We start from the raw sequence: 19,646 nt of genomic DNA, 5'->3' as shown, positions 1-19,646 counted from the left end.
CATCCAATTGCACATTTCACTTCGGGGACTGAAATAGTTGGTGATGAGGACAATGTGAAGCAGATTAACAATATCACTAGGAGAAATTCCCTTCTAATAGAATTGATGTATCAATGATAGGATCCCTAGCGAAAAGAGGCACGTTATGGGAACTGACCGAAATATCTTGAAGAGAAATACACAGATCAGAAAAAATATTTCTGAAGATATTCAACTGATTAATGACAGATTTTTTTAATTATGTACTGGAGACCAGTATTAGAATACCAGCCAAGTTGATGATAATATAGTGTCGATGATGCGCTAAGCTACCTTAACTCCACTGGTAGGTCGTATAACCCCTGCCAAAGCTACTGCTGCCCAGTGAAATGATTTACGGAAATTGGGATGACATATCGTCAGAGATTGCCTTCCTAAGGTTGATATCCAGAACAGGATCCGTTAACAGATCGTTTGTCACGTATCTCTCACACAATTCAACACATCGCATTACTGCATGGGAGGTGAAGATTCGAATCCCAACTCTAATAAGAATTTAATTTATATACGATTCAGGATTCACAGGCCAAGGGAACATATAGAATCCACTCTCTTCTACAACAAGTAGGGGGTTGTATCGAGCGAAAACTCCCGGTAATTTCAAACACAAACCTCCAAAACACTGACAAAAACGCACACATACTCTCTCTATCTCTTCCCCCTCTGGGTGGGAGTTATATAAAACATATGGTAGCCTCTACCTCTCAAAAGAAGTGATTGATTGGGGGATCAGGGGCTCTCAACTTGACTCTGCAGGCTGGCAACTGAGGGCTCGAAGTAAGTCTAACATTCTTCCACTTAATTGCGCCAACCTCCTCACTTTCACCTTCCCTATTCTACCTCTCATTGGCAGCTCTTCTTATCTTCTGACCCCGACGGTATTAGGCTTACGTGGTCTATGGAGGCTTCATGTTATTTGGGACACTTCGCTTTCCCTTCCGATTAAAGAGGATGGTTGCGTAATTGTTCTTCCTCTTAAAGCAATATACACTACTCAACATACAAACACACACACAAGCCGTTCCTGATATACTGACCACTTGACGGCATAAACAACACTTACAACCCGACTACCACCCCGCCACAAGTACACGAGATATATGACTAAAATGTTTCAAGCATGAATCAAGAATGATACGAGAGTAAACTCCAAGACTGTTGTCTATATACATTCTTAGACATCTAAGATATAAAGGAGAAAGCATGTTGTATTGTACTCAAGATGTTTATATATGCAAGACCCGCAGCGCCGTATGTGCCTTGATTGCAGCTATTCTGCCTGGCTCCTTCATGAATAAGGACTTGGAAGGAAATACATAACTGGACAAGAGCAGCTACATAAACAACTAACACGTGCCAGCTTGTTTTCATCCTTCCCATCTGTTCGCTAATTCCGTTAGATTTACTGACAGCAATGTCCCACGCAATATTGTTAAAATTCAAAATGATGACGTTGGCGGAATTACGTATTAATAGCCTTCTACAATGATACATTTAAGTAATAGGCCCAGACGGAAGTGAATCGCGAAAGATTACTAGTTATTTCTCAGTTATTGCAAAGCAATTTAAAAGAAAATAAGTAACTTTCAAAACGAAAGTAAAAGTTGAGATAATCCATTTCCGTTTCCAAGAGCTGTTTCCCTTGTGTTTAATAATAATAATAATAATAATAATAATACTAATAATAATAATAATAATAATAATAATAATAATAATAATTAAATGTATTCAAACTCTGCTTTGAGACATGAAAATCAAGATCCCTTTCCTATCAGGTGAAATACAGGCGCTACTTTTTTTTTCTAGTTGCTTTACGTCGCACCGACACAGACAGGTCTTATGGCAACGATGGGACAGGGAACGGCTAGGAGTGGGAAGGAAGCGGCCGTGGTCTTAATTAAGGTACAGCCCCAGCATTTGCCTGGTGTAAAAATGGGAAAGCACGGAAAACCATTTTCAGTGCTGCCGACAGTGGGGTTCGAACCTACTATCTCCCGAATACTGGATACTGGCCGCACTTAATAGACTGCAGCTATCGAGCTCGGTACAGACGCTACCATACAGTAGTATAGCCAGAGTGTCTACATGGAGCAGAAACCTTAGCCAGAATGAGAACTACCGAGATAGGAAAAATGCTATACAGTTCTACGGGGAGGGGGTGGGTGGAAATTCCCCATATAGTTTCATGTTCCATCTGTAGTTAAACAAGGAACTCTACGAAAATTTCGATAGGATATCAGTGAGCATGTAAAGGAGAGGACTGATATTTTATGGGAATATCGAACACGAGTGAAGAGCAGGGAAAGTGGAAGTCACAACCTCTCTGGTTTCAAGAGGTACACGAGGACATAAAAAGTCGGAAGATGTCTGGAAAAGAGTTACTTTACGGATGAAAGTTTCAGAAGAGTGCCTAAGTAGATTTATTTTTTACAATTTGCTTTTCATCGCGCCAATATAGATAGGACAGTGAGGGGCTGGGAGTAAGAAGGAAGCGGCCGCGTTCTTAATTAAGGTACAGCCCCTGCATTTGGCTGGTGTGAAAATGGGAACCGCGGAAAACCATATTCAGGGCTGCCGATAGTGGAGTTCGAACCCACTGTTTCCCGAATGCTAGCTCACCTTAACAGCACTGCCACTTGCTCGGTGGCTAAGAAGGCATAGGCTAAACGATCTCTGGCAGAAAGGAAAAAGCAAGGTAAAAAATGTGTTAAAGGAATGACACGCGATTGTGACTCCGTAGCCATAGGTTCTACCAAATAATAATAATAATAATAATAATAATAATAATAATAATAATAATTACAGGCTGAGTCCCACAAGAGTGTTGCCGTGTGTCATGTGCCGGACGGTAAATGAGAGGGCGGTCACCGCCACACCGTACGCCTGCAGGAAACCCATCAACTTCTATGAACGGCTGATCAGATTGAAAAAAAAAAGGAACAGATAGGAAAACAATAAAACTTACCCCATTACTGTAAGTGTTAAAAAATGCTCCTTTTCAGCCTGTGGATACATGTTGTAGCGTGTGATAATATTTAACAGATCTCTTTTGCTACTTTATTGAAAACAGTGCCTCGAAAGAAATCATTAGCTGAATGTTCAGCGTCGAGTCCTTCGGTTTAGAGGGTACCGGGTTTGACTTCCGGCAGGATTGGGGATTTTAACCACGCCTGATTAATTATTCTGCCTCACGGACTGGGCACTCGGGTTTGTCCCAACACTTTCTTATTCATATTTAGACAACGCACTACACTACCAACCACCACAGAAACACACAAATGTGTTACATCTCTCCGTATGTGTCTAGTATTGGTATCAGGAAGGGCATCTGGCCATCAAACAGACCCAAATCCACAAGTGCGAGACAGTTCGCACTCACAACCATACAGATGTGAGAAAAGTGGTAGTAGGAGGAGAAGAATAAGAATAAGTACAGTGAAATAAATATCTTATATATCATCCTCTGCATCGGTTCACTTGTTAAGAGAATTAATGAAACTTTCACCATTCAAGCATTCTCTCGTACCAATTGTCACTTGCCTTTGTTAAGGAAGAATAGCCATTAATACTGGAAATGAATTATGAATTCAACCTAATGTCTTCAAAAGGACGAGTATTCATAGGACAGCCACAGTACGTTAAGTCTACTAGGCGCTCTCAAGACACTTAGAGATGTTTCAAGAAACTATCATTCAAGGAATCTTGGTGGTAATCAATACGACCAGTCAAATTAAACTTTAAAAATTCGATATTATAGCAAATGTCCACTAGGATTCCTAACAAGCAAATCTATCTATCTTTCCATCTATCTAGCTAGCTATCATACTTACTTACTTACTTACTTACTTACTCACTCACTCACTCACTCACTCATTCACTCACTTATGTAATTATTTCTTCCTCCTGACCTTTTTTCCAAATTATTGAGATCAGCATTTTATGTAGATTTCGCGCTGGTTTATAGCTGGATGTCCTTCCTGACACCTCTCCTTTGTAAAGAAATGTATTCATGTTGGTAGTGTAGTGTGCTCTGTTGTATATAGATGAAGAGATTAGTATTAAGAAGACCACTAACATCCAGTTCCTGAGGTACTGAGCACTAAGGACATGAGGTTAAAACACTCGCGTGGGGTGGGAATCGGACTCGGAATCCGCTGAACCGAAGGTATCTACGCTTTGGACTATCCAATTAACTATAAGTTAGTGATATGACATGTTTAAAATGGAAATAATTACTTCACACGCATTTATTCAAATATATCAACTTCATAAAGCATTTAATAGAATATAATCGAAAGAAGTTTAGCCTAGTATGTGACCAGTATTAATATCCTGTAATATCTCTTTACATCCTGTTCATCATAGTAAAATGATAATATGATCCCAGCGTAAGTATCCTATGATGGTGTCACAATAGTATGAGCGGTGTGAGTGTAAGATGCAAAATTACTAGCGTATTGTTTATATCGGAAATCAGAGATGTATAAATCTATATATATATATATAAAATAAGAGTGTTGTCTCTACATTGCTCAGAATTTAAAAATGATGGTATTTCTGTATCAGTCGTGTCCACAGTAACCAGGAAATGCACTTTTTACTTTTCCGTAATGTCTGTCTGTCTGTCTGTCTGTCTGTCTGTCTGTCTGTCTGTCTGTCTGTCTGTCTGTCTGTCTGTCTGTCTGTCTGTCTGTCTGTCTGTCTGTCTGTCTGTCTGTCTGTCTGTACACGCATCACGAGAATACGGCTGAAAAGAAATTAATAAAAATCGGTATGCAAAGTCAGGGAATAAGTCGCTACAATCTAGGCTATAAATAATTTTATTCTCGCTGACTGAAATGGTAGTTAAGGGGAAGGCCTAAAATGTTATTCTCAAATATTTGTTATTAATGGTCGTATCTTAACGAAAATCGGTAGGTGAAGTCAGGGAATACGACGCTATAATCTAGATCATAAATAATTGTATTCACGCGGAGACAAATGATAGTTTAGTGGAAGACCTAAAATGGAATTCTTAAATATATGTTATTAGTGGTCCTACCTTAATGAAAATCGGTATGCAATGTCGGAAAATAACTCGCTATAATCTAGGCCATAAATCATTTTATTCGCGTTGAGTAAAATGGTAGTTTAGGGGAAGGCCTAAAATTTAATTGCCAATAATGATGTTAATAGTGGTCGTATCGGTAAATACTATATTACTGGATTTTTGTTACTAAGTCCATATCAGCGCCGAGTCACGAGAAAATGGGTAAACAAGATTTAATGAAAATCCTTATGTAAAGTTGGGGAATAAGGAACTACAGTCTAGGCTACAAATAATTGTATAAGACGCCCTAATACCACAGAGTCGGAAGAAAACTTATGTGAAGGCCTACAATACAGAAAACTCATAAAATTTATCAACAATAACATTACGTTGACCATTGTTTGTTGTTGCTGGTGGTGGTGATTATTGTTTTAAGAGGAAGTACAACTAGGCAACTATCCTCTATCATTGTTTGTTGTGATGTGATTTGTGTTCTTTTGCAACTGATCTCCGATAGATAGGATTACTGCTGCGTACCGAGTCTTTTCTTTTAATTTGCCTTACTTCGCACCGATACAAATAGGTTTTATGGCAACGATGGGTTAGGAAAGGGCTAGGGGTGTGAAGGAAGCGGACTTGGCCTTAATTAAGGTACAGCCCCAGCATTTGCTTGGTGTGAAAATGGGAAACCATGGAGTACCGTCTTCAGGGCTGCCGACAGTGGGGTTCGCATCCACTATTTCACGGATGCAAGCTGACAGCTGCGTGCCCCTAACCACACGGCCAACTCGCCCGGTCGTACCGAGTGTAACAATCTGCCTGAATATTGGCGGGAATTAGCTGGGGAGTTAGGTAACTTACTTCTTAAGCATGCAATTCCTCTGTTTCATAAATTTTCTGGTACTACTGGTACATAACACACAGGATCAACATAGCATTCGAGCTATTCAATCCCTACTCTGAGGCACTGATTGGAATGAGCAGTGTGTATATTTCACGGAATAAAGAAAAAGGCGTGTTCACGGCTGTCTGCGGCCTGGTCATTCCAGCTCTGGAACTTTGGACTGTTAGATCGGCACTGTAGTACTATTTGTTAAAAGAGAGAAAATGTGAGGTTTTTCATTTGAGCGAATTATTTTATTTGATAACATTGCTTTTAATCGCTACTTTCCTACTGATGTTTTTGTAATGACCTATGTTGACTTCAGTTAGGAAAGCCACAAAGTAAATCTTTCTGAGAATCCCGTAGCGAAGGACGGGTACATTATAAATATGAAAGTTTCTCAACTGGATGGTGAAGAATGCCTATATTTTCTTTCTCCATTGTAAATGAAGCAGCTGAGTTCCAATTGCCGAAATATCAGCTCTTTCAGGTAAAATTATACAGTGAGATTCAGCCGCCCCTTCCAATGTAGTTTTATGCAACCCACAATATTATTTCCGTCCTGAAAACATCTGCCCTGCCGGTATGCTCAGAGAACACAACCGGATATCTTGGTATTTACCGCCTCACCATGATAGGATGTCGTAATGTTATACTCGTATTAAGCACTGGAAGACATGCGTGTGCCTTCTAGATCATATGAACCTGACACGCCGGTGAAACACTAAATTCCTGTTGTGACCGCAGTAAACCTAATACTTGCTTTAAACTTCCCAGCGTAGTTGGTAAGGCGTGGCGGAGAGGGCTTGCATGTCAGGTGGGAGGTTCGAGTCAGGGGCGGAAATTATAAACAATTGAAGTATTTGTTTAATACGCACCGCACGCAATGCAAGTTCAATATCCGCTTTCATGCAAATTGTGTGTGAATGAATGTGTGTGTGGCCCTAAGAAGTTAGCAGGCCGGACAAATACAGACCGGAGATAATAGGAACACAACTACTCTGACAATATTCTATCGCAGCAAATCCTCGATGTGATGACCGTTTTGATTTATGCACATTCGGGCCCGATGTCCAATAGATCGTCGTGCGCGCTGAAACTTTCCAGGTGTAATTGCTCAGCAGGCGTCCGTGATGAGTTGTCGGAGCTGGTCGGGGTTTTCCGGCGCTTGACTGTAAACGACGTTCTTCAAATATCCCTACAAGAAAAAGTCTAACGGCGTTAAATCCGGTGATCTAGCGGGCCAAGAATCAGGGCCTCCTCGTCCTATCCATTTCCCTGGCAGTTTCTCGTTCAGATGGTTACGAACGGGCAAAGTCGTATGTGGTGGAGCTCCATCCTGTTGCAAGCACATCATCAAACGATCGAGCAAAGGCACATCCTCCAGCAGCAGTGGGAGTTCCTAACGCAGAAAGTTGAGGTAGCGTGGGCCCGTCCAATGGTCCTAAAAGAAATAAGGTCGAGTCAGGCGATCCCCCACTATCTCACACCAAAAATTCACTCCCCATCGTACTTGATGGGCCGTCTGTCGCACCCAGTGAGGATTGTCCGGACTCCAATAGTGCATCTTGTGGCGATTGACGTTCCCATTATTGTGGAAGCGCGATTCTCCCGAGAACAATGTATGCGATATGAATGCTGCATCATTGCCCAGTCTGCCTAATAGCCACCGACAGAACTCCATTCGGACTTCAAAATCCCGCCAATGGAGCTCTTGGCGTACCTCAAGATGGTATGGGTGAAATTTATGTTCATGCAGTATTCGCCAGATGGACGGCTGGCTGGTGTACACCTGTCGTGTAATTGCCCTTGTACTGATGTGTGGATTATTACGAGTTACCTCCAGAACGGCCTCTTATGTTTCACCCGATGTAACGGTCCTATCGCGGACTGGTGGCTAGTTGGAAATTACGCCTGTTGTCCTTAGGCGTCTCTCAACACGGCGGAATGTCGTAGCAGCCGGGTGACGCCTTTCAGGATACCATTCCTGGCACAGACGTAGTGCCTCGCACGCGTTTTGTCTTGCTTCCCCAAAAATGAGGAGCATGTCAACGTATTCCCCTGTGGAAAACATGCCCAATGACAGCAGAGATTACAGTGCATTCAGGTCCTAACCAGCGGAGTATTCGTGGAGCACAAGACGAATAACAGAGTCATTCTACTGTTTGAATATGGTTAACGTGGGCCTGAGTTTACGTATTCAAACATCATACCGATGCAAAATTATTTTAACGATGCAGGATTCGAGCCGCCACTAGCACATTTCGTCGATTGCGAGGCGAATGCCTAACCACATCCGCTACGCTACACTGCTGGAAAAGTGCTGGTAGTACGACGAGAGCAGAGTAATTACGCCACCCGATTCGGTATTTAAGACATTAATTACTGCACTGTTACCTAGTTTTATGCATTGATTCCTCTCTTCGTTACACCCGGTCACGAGGCATGACACATTAACATAGTTACATAGTAAAAGGACGTTGGTTGCTACATGATTTCAAGGAGTCAGGTTTTGCGAATAGATGATATAACATTTCGCTAGAGTTCAGAATCGTGTGTAAAATGTGCTCACTAAACATTAGTACCGTACAGTACGCCTGCAAGGGAATAGCAACCCTATGACCATGTGCACGGTAGTTGGGCTGCAGCAAACGATATTGGAAGGGGCTGCTGAATCACGCTGTGTAGGAGAAGTACTTTATGTACCTCTTCAGATTATGGAGGATTTGCAGATTCATAAAATGTTACGTTTTACAATGATAATGTGTCTATCACATGAAACATAAAATGTGTACATTTATTGATGCCTTCGTCGATATAAGAATAATGAATAACGCAACTAGCTATGGTACCCTTCAGTATGTGACTGGTGAACTGACTGATTTACAAACAATGAAGAATTGGTGTTTGTCCATGATTTACGGTTGAGTATGGTGTCAATATGAATGTGTGTGCGTATGAATGCCGGACGCGTGATTTAGGAGCAGGCAGCCTGCTTCATACCCGAAGGTTCTTGGCCAAGGACTTTACCTAGATCTGAAGGCTGGTTCGAAGTCCACTCGGCTTACGTGAGGAAATTTTTGAGGAGCTATCTAACGGTGTGATAATGGTCCCGGTGTAGAAATCCAAGAGTAACGACCGAGAGGATTTGCGCTGACCACGCGTCATCTCCGGCTGAGCAACTCTCTCATGGTAAGCCAAGCCCAACAGGCATGCAATGGATGATTTTTCACTGCTTGTTTGTTTGTTTGTTAGACGTTTGTATACAGGATGTATAATAATTAATAGCGCAAATTGAAATACACGATACTAGAAGAAAAAATCTTATTAACCCTAGAATGGTAACAAGGAAATTTAACGCTTATTATTAACTATGAGTTTCCAAGGCGTACATGGCGCAAAACAACGTCTGTACTGTCCCATATCTTTCTTTTCTTCATGTTAACTACATCACTAAGTATAGAGGTGAATTCAATTATATTTTCTTTCTGAAACTTGAATTAATTATTTTATTTTCAACACAGATATACAAGACACAAGTGGTACATAGAAATAAACAGCAGTAAAAAAGAAAACTAGACTCTCAAGACAGTCTTACTAGCTTGTTGAAAGTAAATTCTTGTTCCAGAAGTAACTCAAGTAAAAGAAAAATAACCTACAACAAATTTTATAAAAACTCATATGAAATGAACTAGAAAGAATCACACCAATTGATGGTAACTATGCGCCTCTCGCGCGCACTACTTTACGTAAGAGGGATTATTATTCACCGAACGTGGCCAGTAACACGGCTGTGCCGTGACTGACACACGTAGGGTGGGGGGGCTGTTTGAAGCTTAGCTGGAGGGTAGGGATGTCCTGTCAAGGTCACTCGCTTTGGCGGGCATTTATATTTGCGTGTACGTCTATGAGGCGTATTGTTACCATTCTAGGGTTAAAATTGGGTCCACAAACGAGCCGTTGCGAGATAATTTAGAATTTTTGGTTACCAGCTGCCACTGATATGAGTGTATGTACGCATCATCCTAGTTAGCAAAATGTGCTAATACAACAACAAGAAAGGTTATTAGATACTTGGGTAGAAGAGCTGTTGTTTTTAATCAACAAGAAAACAGTCTTACTGTGTGTGTTCCAGTTACAGCTATTCCAATTTGCGGCATTAATTATGACACACACTGTGTATTGAAGAGTACTTAAATGCAAGTGATGGCCGGCAGCTTTTTTACTGTCACTATGATGATGATGATGATGATGATGATAGTAATAGTAAGAAATAGAAGGCCCATATTTCGTACCTTTAGCAGATATGGATTTGTAGAAATTCAGGAATATTATGGACAAGGCTAGAAATTGTTATATATATTCAGCATCATCATCATCATCATCCGTTTACCCTCCAGGTTCGGTTTTTCCCTCGGACACAGCGAGGGATCCCACCTCTACCGCCCCAAGGGCAGTGTCCTGGAGCTTCAGACTCTTGGTCGGGGGATACAACTGGGGAGAACGACCAGTACCTCGCCCAGGCGGCCTCACCTGCTATGCTGAACAGGGGCCTTGCGGGGGATGGGGAAGATTGGAAGGGATAGACAAGGAAGGGGGAAGGAAGCGGCCGTGGCCTTAAGTTAGGTACCATCCCGGCATTTGCCTGGAGGAGAAGTGGGAAACCACGGAAAACCACTTCCAGGATGGCTGAGGTGGGAATGGAACCCACCTCTACTCAGTTGACCTCCCGAGGCTGAGTGGACCCCGTTCCAGCCCTCGTACCACATTTCAAATTTCGTGGCAGAGCCGGGAATCGAACCCGGACCTCCGGGGGTGGCAGCTAATCACGCTAACCACTACACCACAGAGGCGGACGTTATATATATTACTGAATATATTCTCCACCTACGGGCAAGTTACAATGAAACTGTTATATCTTAAGGTAGTCAATATTGGACATAAACATAAACACTGCAAAAACTGAATTACCAAAAAATTATTCATACTTTCGTCCCTCACCAAATTTATGAAAAGTACAATAAATTTTAATATATTTTTCTTTTCTAACATTACCAAACACTTTCCCTATGAGGAATTACTTCAAGGCCATTAAGGAAGAAAGTCCTGATCAACAAATCAGAAATGGCTAGAGCACCACAGCTCAATGCAAATCCAGGGACTACGGTTTTGGGTTCTACCAATGTACGGTTGGGTATCTTTGCTCTGTAACTAACATCATGTCATGTTGTACATTATATAATCGTTTCTATTATTACCGTCTCCATATTTGCTATTAGTACTACTACATGTTCGCCTGCGTAGCGTAACGGTTAGTGTGCCTAAAAAGAGCTGCGCCACCTCGGTATGAGGTCACGAGGTTTTTTTACTACTACATAATATTTTTCTTAAATTATTTACTGTATTTAAAATACATTTCTATTAAATAATACTTTTACATGTTATGGTTCAGTGTAAAAGAGGGTCTGGAGCCCTAACTTCGCCACGAATAAAGACGAATTAGTTACTTACATTGGAATGTGCTGTAGAATAATGCGTGAAAGCCTATCTGAATGACAAATATTACATTTTAATAATAATAGTCATAATGTCCGCCTCTGAGGTGTAGTGGTTAGTGTGATTAGCTGCCACCCCCGGAGGCCCTGGTTCGATTCCCGGCTCTGCCACGAAATTTCAAAAGTGGTACGAAGGCTGGAATGTGCACCACTCAGCCTCGGGAGGTCAACGGAGTAAAGGGAGTTCCATTCCGTCCTCAACCATCATCAAAGTAGTTTTGCGTGGTTTCTCACTCCTCCTCCAGACAAATGCCGCTATGGTACCTAACTTAAGGCCACGGCCGCTTCCTGCCCTCTTCCTTGTCTATCCCTTCCGATATCCCCATCCCCGCACAAGGTCGCTACTCGGCATAGCAGGTGAGGCCGCCTGGGCTAGTTACTGGTTCTCCTCTCCAGTTGTATCCCCGACCCAATGTCTCACGCCCCAGAGCACTGCCTTTGAGGTGGTGGAGGTGGGATCACTCGCTGAGTTTGTGGGAAAAGTCATCCCTGGAGGGTAAACAGATTAAGAAAATAGTAATAATATTAATAATAATACTAATAATAATAATAATGCTATTGGTTTTACGCCTAGGTGCCGGAATTTAGTCTCACAGGAGTTCTCTTACGTGCCAGAAAATCTGACGACACGGGACTGGCGTATTTGAGCACTTTCAAATACCACCGGACTGAACCAGCTGTGGTCGGAAGCTCAGCACCTCGACCGTCGGAGCCACTCAGACCGGCACTGTGACATGTTTTGAAAATGTGCGAAGGCACATTCGTTTTCTTTTCGAGCGTATTTCGCAGATGCCCATCAAGCGTATGCTTGCAAGATTAACAGCCTGGCATTTGTTGAAAACAAAAGGGAGCACTAGAACCTTACGGCCAGGAACAAAGGGTAATTTACTGCTTGCTATCTGCGAGTCGAAAGCGTGCTGACTACAACACATATCAATCACTTGAACATAGTACATGCCAAAATATGGTCCAGCTTGCTCGGATGGCTGTCAAGGTTACAGTCACGACACGGAACTCGGTCATTTTGCAGACAACATGGTTAGAGGGCCATTTCATATTTTGTTGCTGATGTAAGTGATATTCATGAAGTTTCTGCGTTAATTCAAATTAAACATGCCTGTTAATCTGTTTTAAAGTTGTTAAATGCGCTAAATTAAGAAACATTTGACCTCTTATAGGCTATAGGTGGGTGGATAATAAAATGAAATGGCGTATGGCTTTTAGTGCCGGAAGTGTCCGAAGACAAGTTCGGCTCGCCAGATGCAGGTCTTTCGACTTGACACCCATAGGCGACCTTCGCGTCGTGATGAGGATGAAATTATAATGACGACACATACACCCAGCCTCTGTGCCAACGGAATTAACCAATTATGATTAAAATTCCCGACCCTGCAGGGAATCGAACCCGGGACCCCTGTGACCCAAGGCCAGCACGCTAAACATTTATCCATGGAGCCGGACAGTTGGTTGGGTGACCTACGTTTCAGACTAATTGTTAAAGGGAAGGGTGTTCTGTAATGCATTCCCTCACGGAAAAGTTTTATACCCGATTCCCTCCATAAGAAAATTTATACATATCGCAATTCCCTCCTGACCAAAAACGAGTGCGAGGTTTATATACACCCATTCCCTCCCATGAAATGTCTTTCTACTGGAATTCTATACTATATCGTTGAATGAAAATATAACGCTATAATAAAGATATAAATTGACTTCCTTTCATGGTGTTTGACCAATATAATTGGACGCTACTGTCATCGGAAATTGTTTCCTTGGTCATTTCACTTCGGAGGTGCATTATTATGAAAATCTAAGAGCATTCGTTACCTGACAAACGGTTACTTATTTGACGACGCATTTTTTTCCCAATCAATTCTATGAGTTGAGAAAAAAAAATGCCTGCGCTCGCTGTTACAACGACGAAAGCATGTGAAAGTGTTCACATCAAATTTCACAGTTGTTTTTACACTTCACACCACAAAGTTTTTGTAAGTTTTTGACGTAGAATTTGTTAATAGATTCGGAGACATACTTGGGTTGGTGAGCTTAGAAAGACAAGAAAATTTCGAAATCGAAATATTGTACACAACACAAGTGATGACAGAGTTCAATATCTCATGTTTAAAGAGAGAAGTCCAGTGCATCTATTAACAAGGGTCTGATCTCGGCACACCATCGAAAGATGCAATAGTGCTTCCATCTTGAGGTACTAAAATAACCGTGCCGCGCTGGTAATAGTTAGTTTAGCTCCGGACTCCGGTGTGATTGCATGTCATAAATGTGTCGTTTGATCTGCGTTTGTGGGTTCTCCACGTATACATCAAAAACAAGATCAATTATTGCATATTTGACAAATCTGTGGTGCGAAAACAATACACTATACACTTTTGCAGAACATGGACAATAAATATTTTAAAATTAGCAAAAACTCATTGGAGAGAGTGGATAGCTTCTGAGAATTCCAACAAGTCCTAAAGCACTAATTTCGAGCTTCGAGAGGATTATCGGGACCGTCAGAAAAAAAAAAAGAAAGGCGACCGAGGGTTGTGATGTGAGTTCAACACCGCTGGAGCCCCAGCCGAGCACATGTACTGCACCAGTGACAGAAAACTATTTCGAACTGTGGTATTTACGAAGTGTAATTTTTTAAATTAAGAAATGAAATGACAGCAATAAAATGCCAAGCCCATACTAAGATTACATTATTTCCACAATTTCCACCCCGCGATACGTATTTTACGTCAAAACCTGCGGCTCCCTGACATAGCCTCTTTAAATTATTTTTTAGATGTTTTACGTCCGCCTCTGTGGTGTATTGTTTAGTGTGATTAGCTTCTACCCCACCCCCTCGGAGGCTCGAGTTCGATTCCCGGCTTTGCCACGAAATTTGGAAATTGGTACGAGGGCTGGAACTGGGTCTACTCAGCCTCGGGAGGTCAACTGAATAGAGGTGGGTTCGATTCCCACCTCAGCCACCCTGGAAGTGATTTTCCGTGGTTTCCCACTTCTCCTCCAGGCAAATGCCGGGATGGTACCTAACTTAAAGCCACGGCCATCCTTCCCTCTTCCTTGTCTATCCCTTCCAATCTTCCCATCCCCCACCGAGGCCCCTGTTCAGCATAGCAGGTGAGGCCGCCTAGGAGAGGTACTGGTCATTCTCCCCAGTTGTATCCCTCCTCCCAATGTCTTACGCTCCAGGACACTGCCCTTGGGGTGGTAGAGGCGGGATCCCTCGCTGAGCCCGAGGGAAAAACCAACCCTCGAGGGTAAACAGATTAAGAAGAAGATGTTTTACACGAAGTACAGAAAGGAACCAAAATAAAAAGAAATACCACCCTTACCAACCCAGCTCCGACTACAGAGACATCCAAAAAACATCAGTTTAGATAGTAATTATTTCGGTTTTTGTGCTTGTCCGAGAAATAAACTCTACAAATCCGTTACGTTACATGTCCAACCACGACTACGGTTACAAACAAATAAAGTTGTAGGGGGTCTGTATAGTCATTTAAATCGCCATAATTTGATACATTTATGCCTTTTAGGTCAACTCTAGATCGTGCCAGTAGTTTTAGCGTTTGCGTCTATTTGTTTGTTTGTTCCACCATAACGGATAAACGGCTGAATATATCTCGAAAAAACTTCATATTTAGAGTCTACTCATCTAAGACCAGGTTTTGATATGCATATCTTTTAATATTCATTGAATAGCCTGAAGGTTTGTACGAAGACCAGAAGAGATTCCTTTTTCCTTTTGTTCAATTTCCTCGTACTGTTGGTAGTGTGGTACGCTAGTGATAGAAGAAGTTACAAATACTGCGATAATTTTGTTCAGCCTATCCCAGTTATTTCTGAGGTCACTGCAGCCACCCAGGCTATTTTGATTTTTGCCACGAGTTTAAGACCGGATTTCCTTCTTGAAGCCGCGTGTTTGTCGAGATGAAAATCTTGATCCAGGATCGGCTAGGATTCGAAACTCAGCCTTCCACCTGGTAAGATAGTAGCTGCGCTAATCACTCCCCCCCCCCCCCACACACACACACAATTACTGAGAAAACACAAATATTATTACAAAAGGTAAGTAAAAGCAGTGCAACTTATCTGTGTTGTACGGGGTATTTCTAAATAAGGTATTGCAGAAATTTCCGTTTCGTCTAATTGTTGATATTCAACGTTTTGGGTAATGTGCATAAGCACGACAGAGGAATGAACATGGAATATTCTGTGTATAGATACTGAACTACAATGTTGCCCGAATTATATGAATAAAATTAAGAAAGATAAAACAAATCATTGCCAGTTAGAGAGGAAATTGGCCTTATTAAACCATTAACGTAATGATTTAATGAGCCATTCTAATCGTATAAGAATGATCGTTGCAGCAACGATAATTACTTCTTAATGAGAAATGGGAGGCTTATAACAAGAATGATTAACATAGACAATCCGGTAATCACAATTAACTCCTCACGATCCGACTTTCATGACACGTGGAGATATTTCTCACTAAATGAATGTCAATTAATCCATTCATTCATCTAGTTTTCAAGACATCTACGAGAGTTGTACTGTTCACAATCTTCAGCTTCAGTGAGGTACTGTTGCTGGGGAAAATACTGGGGTGGAATATTTAAAACTGTGAATCAATTCTGAACTATTTGTGCCATAAAGGAACAACATATTTATTCTACACCACCAACAGAGATCACTGTCCATGTTCAGGCGGTTTACATGTACGATTCAAAACAATACAAAACTATGTATCATAATACAGACATAAAAAAGGATATTTTTGTTTTGTTTTACAAGTTGCTTTACATCGCACCGACACAGATAGGTCTTATGGCGGCGATGGGACAGAAAAGGGCTAGGAGTGGGAAGGAAGCGGCCGTGGCCTCTTAATTAAGGTACAGCTCCAGCATTTACCTGATGTGAAAATGGGAAACTACGGAAAACCATCTTCAGGGCTGCGACAGTGTCGTTGGAACCCATTATCTCTCGAATACTGGACATTTGCCGCACTTAAGCGACCGCAGCTATCGAGCTCGATGACATGAAAACAAACAAAAGTAATCCATTAACACCGGGAAAGGCTTTATGACAATTATAGAGTACAGGAAACAGAGTTACAAGAGCAAAGAGTTTTATCATAATCTTACGATATAATATTAAGGACTTGAACGATTCGTGACTTTAAAGAAACTACCATCTACTTCTTATACACAGTACTGCCATAAATTCTGTCAGTATTTTCAATGTATAAAACTACTATATAAATCTACCCAAACCCATTAATATACATATATTCTGAAAAACCAACACAAAAAAGAATGCTACAGAACACTCTTATTCGAAATGATTACCATGTGCGGCAATAGAGCGGCCAAAACGTTGAGGTCACTCGTCAATAGCTGCACGAATCGTATCCAGTGGACTGTTTTTCACAGCTGACGTGATTGATTTTTTTAACATCTCAATATTGCAGTGCCGATTTAGCATGCTATCACCTCAAGCTTCTGCCACAGAGAATAATCCAATGGATTGAGGTCCGGACTTCCACCAGGCCAGTCAGTAGCAGCCATGAATCGACACTGGCTCTCCCCATACGCCGTTAACAAAGCTTGGGATCGAACCCGGCGTATCTCCTTTAATTTTTCAGTAAGTAAATGCCGTATGTATATTTTATATGCACCAACACGTAAATCATCCTTCAAAATATGTGATGTAGTTCGTAGAGATATAATCATTTCACGAGAAAAAATTGTTTGTTTACGCAAAGGATTGCGTTGAATCCTTGCACGAACAGCATTTACAACTTCTTCTCTCTATAGACTTGATAAGACGTGATCAACAGCTTCTCCCGTTTGTTTAAACGAAGCTTTTTTTCCGAAACACAAATCGTCCATTGATAGTGAGAGATTTCAGCACAGAAACATATTTCCTTAGCTCGCTTTCCGCAATGACATAATGCCAAAACAGGGTTACGATTCTCATACACTCCCCACTCTATCATACACTGCTACCTGTTGTTGGCACACTGCAAGGCGGTTAGTGGAGGCGTCGTTGAAGGTGACCTTGTGGACGACGACATACAGCGTTGCCACGCTTCTTAATTCACAGTATTACCATACTATAGCATGCTTAGATGTTGCTGACAGAACTTTTGGCAGTACCAGTGGCGTGCACTGATCTACCCCAGCGCTGCTGGAGTAAAGGACTTTGTATTAACATTTTCTAATTATCCCTTAGAATGCTTTTTATCTCCTTCTTCTTACTATTAATCTGTTTACCCTCCAGGGTCGGTTTTTCCCTCGGACTCAGCGAGGGATCCCACCTCTACCGCCTCAAGGGCAGTGTCCTGGAGTGTCAAACTTTGGGTCGGGGGATACAATTGGGGAGAATGACCAGTACCTCGCCCAGGCGGCCTCACCTGCTATGCTGAACAGGGGCCTTGTGTGTGTGGGGGGGGGGGGGGGAAGATTGGATGGGATAGGCAAGGAGGAGGGAAGGAAGCGGCCGTTGCCTTTAAGTTAGGTACCATCCCGGCATTTGCCTGGAGAAGTGGGAAACCACAGAAAACCACTTCCAGGATGGCTGAGGCGAGAATCGAACCCACCTCTACTCAGCTGACCTCCCTAGGCTGAGTGGACCCCGTTCCAGCCCTCATACAACTTTTCAAATTTCGTGGCAGAGTCGAGAATCGAACCCGCACCTCTGGCGGTGGCAGCTAATCACGCTAACCACTACACCACGGAGGCGGACAACGCTTTTTATAATGAATGTTGAATTTTCACGACCACATTGTAATCGAAACCGACTTTCAACCTATTAGGTCGTGTTACGTACATTTAGTACGTGTTGAAGAGGTGTTAAGTACAGAACAAAAATGGCCAACCAGACACCAGTGGGATCCGAACCCACAACCTCCCGATTTCGCGTCGGTTGCTCTACTTAACATCTCTTCAACACGTACTAAATGTACGTAACACGACCTAATAGGTTAAAAGTCGGTTTCGCTTTCTATAATGTTTAAAAAATTGCGAGCACCTAAGCCAAGCCAAGTACAGCTGCCTCGACATTCCGCTCACACTAACTCAGTTCAGCTTCTCCAGTGGACTGGGTTTCCTTGCCGGCGCGATAGAGAGCTACCCCCAGCGAAATCTAAGATCGCTTGGATGACGCATGCACTTGAAACTTCCTCGAGGCGAAGCTGTGGCTTCTCCCCCGACAGCAATTTACAGGGACAGGCCAGCTAGCTTAGGTAAGGGGTGTTAGTTTTAATACTTGACACTCGAAGTCTTCAGCGCCACATACTACAGACTGCAAGAAAACATATCAACATCTTAACAGTATAACCACTTGTACATCGTCTTACTAATAAAAATAGGGTCAGTGTATGAAATCAATTGTAATACAGAAGAATATATTTTAGTCTTGGGTTTCGGCATGTATACAGTTTTTTCGAGCAATTCATTGATGGCAGGTGTAGAGTATGTGTTCCAATAGCCGCAGAAAAATATTTAGGTTGCCCAGCATGAACACAGAGTTAAGCGCGTGGTATATAGTGAATTTTTGTAGTGTTACTCTTGGATTATAGGTGAAGGTTTCGCGAGTTCTGTGGCATTCTTCATGAATATAACGTGTGTTATACGTCGTGACAAATATTTTCCCCCGTTTGTCGTTGATGCACGTACACTCAGTGTGCGAGTGAAACTATAAAACTTCAACGACCGTAAAATACCAGTAAAATTTTTCTGATTAGTTTAGTAAAATAAAAACAAATAGTTAGCCCCAGTGTATTTTTGTTAAAACCATGACTGTACTATCACGAAGCATCACTGTATGAAACTGTAAGTACATCGTTTAAAATCTGCTAGAGATTAAGTTTTGATGGTGTCATCACTACCGTGTGTGCGAGCGTGTGGTTGATAATATTCTTGAAATATTTTTCTCAGGTAGACCTTTCCATGAAAAATGCAGCCTTATAAAATGGTAATGTTGATTTTAGGGAGCGTAGTAGGGCTACGATTGTTTATATTTAAAAAACGTTTCTCCAGCTGGGGTAATGAATATGTTCACCGCACGCCACTGGGCAGTACTGTGTATAATCTGCAAAGTTACAGGCAAATACAAATATTAA

Source organism: Anabrus simplex, chromosome 3 (assembly GCF_040414725.1).
Source record: "Anabrus simplex isolate iqAnaSimp1 chromosome 3, ASM4041472v1, whole genome shotgun sequence".
NCBI classification, from domain to species: domain Eukaryota; kingdom Metazoa; phylum Arthropoda; class Insecta; order Orthoptera; family Tettigoniidae; genus Anabrus; species Anabrus simplex.
Note: the sequence above shows the minus strand (reverse complement) of the source record.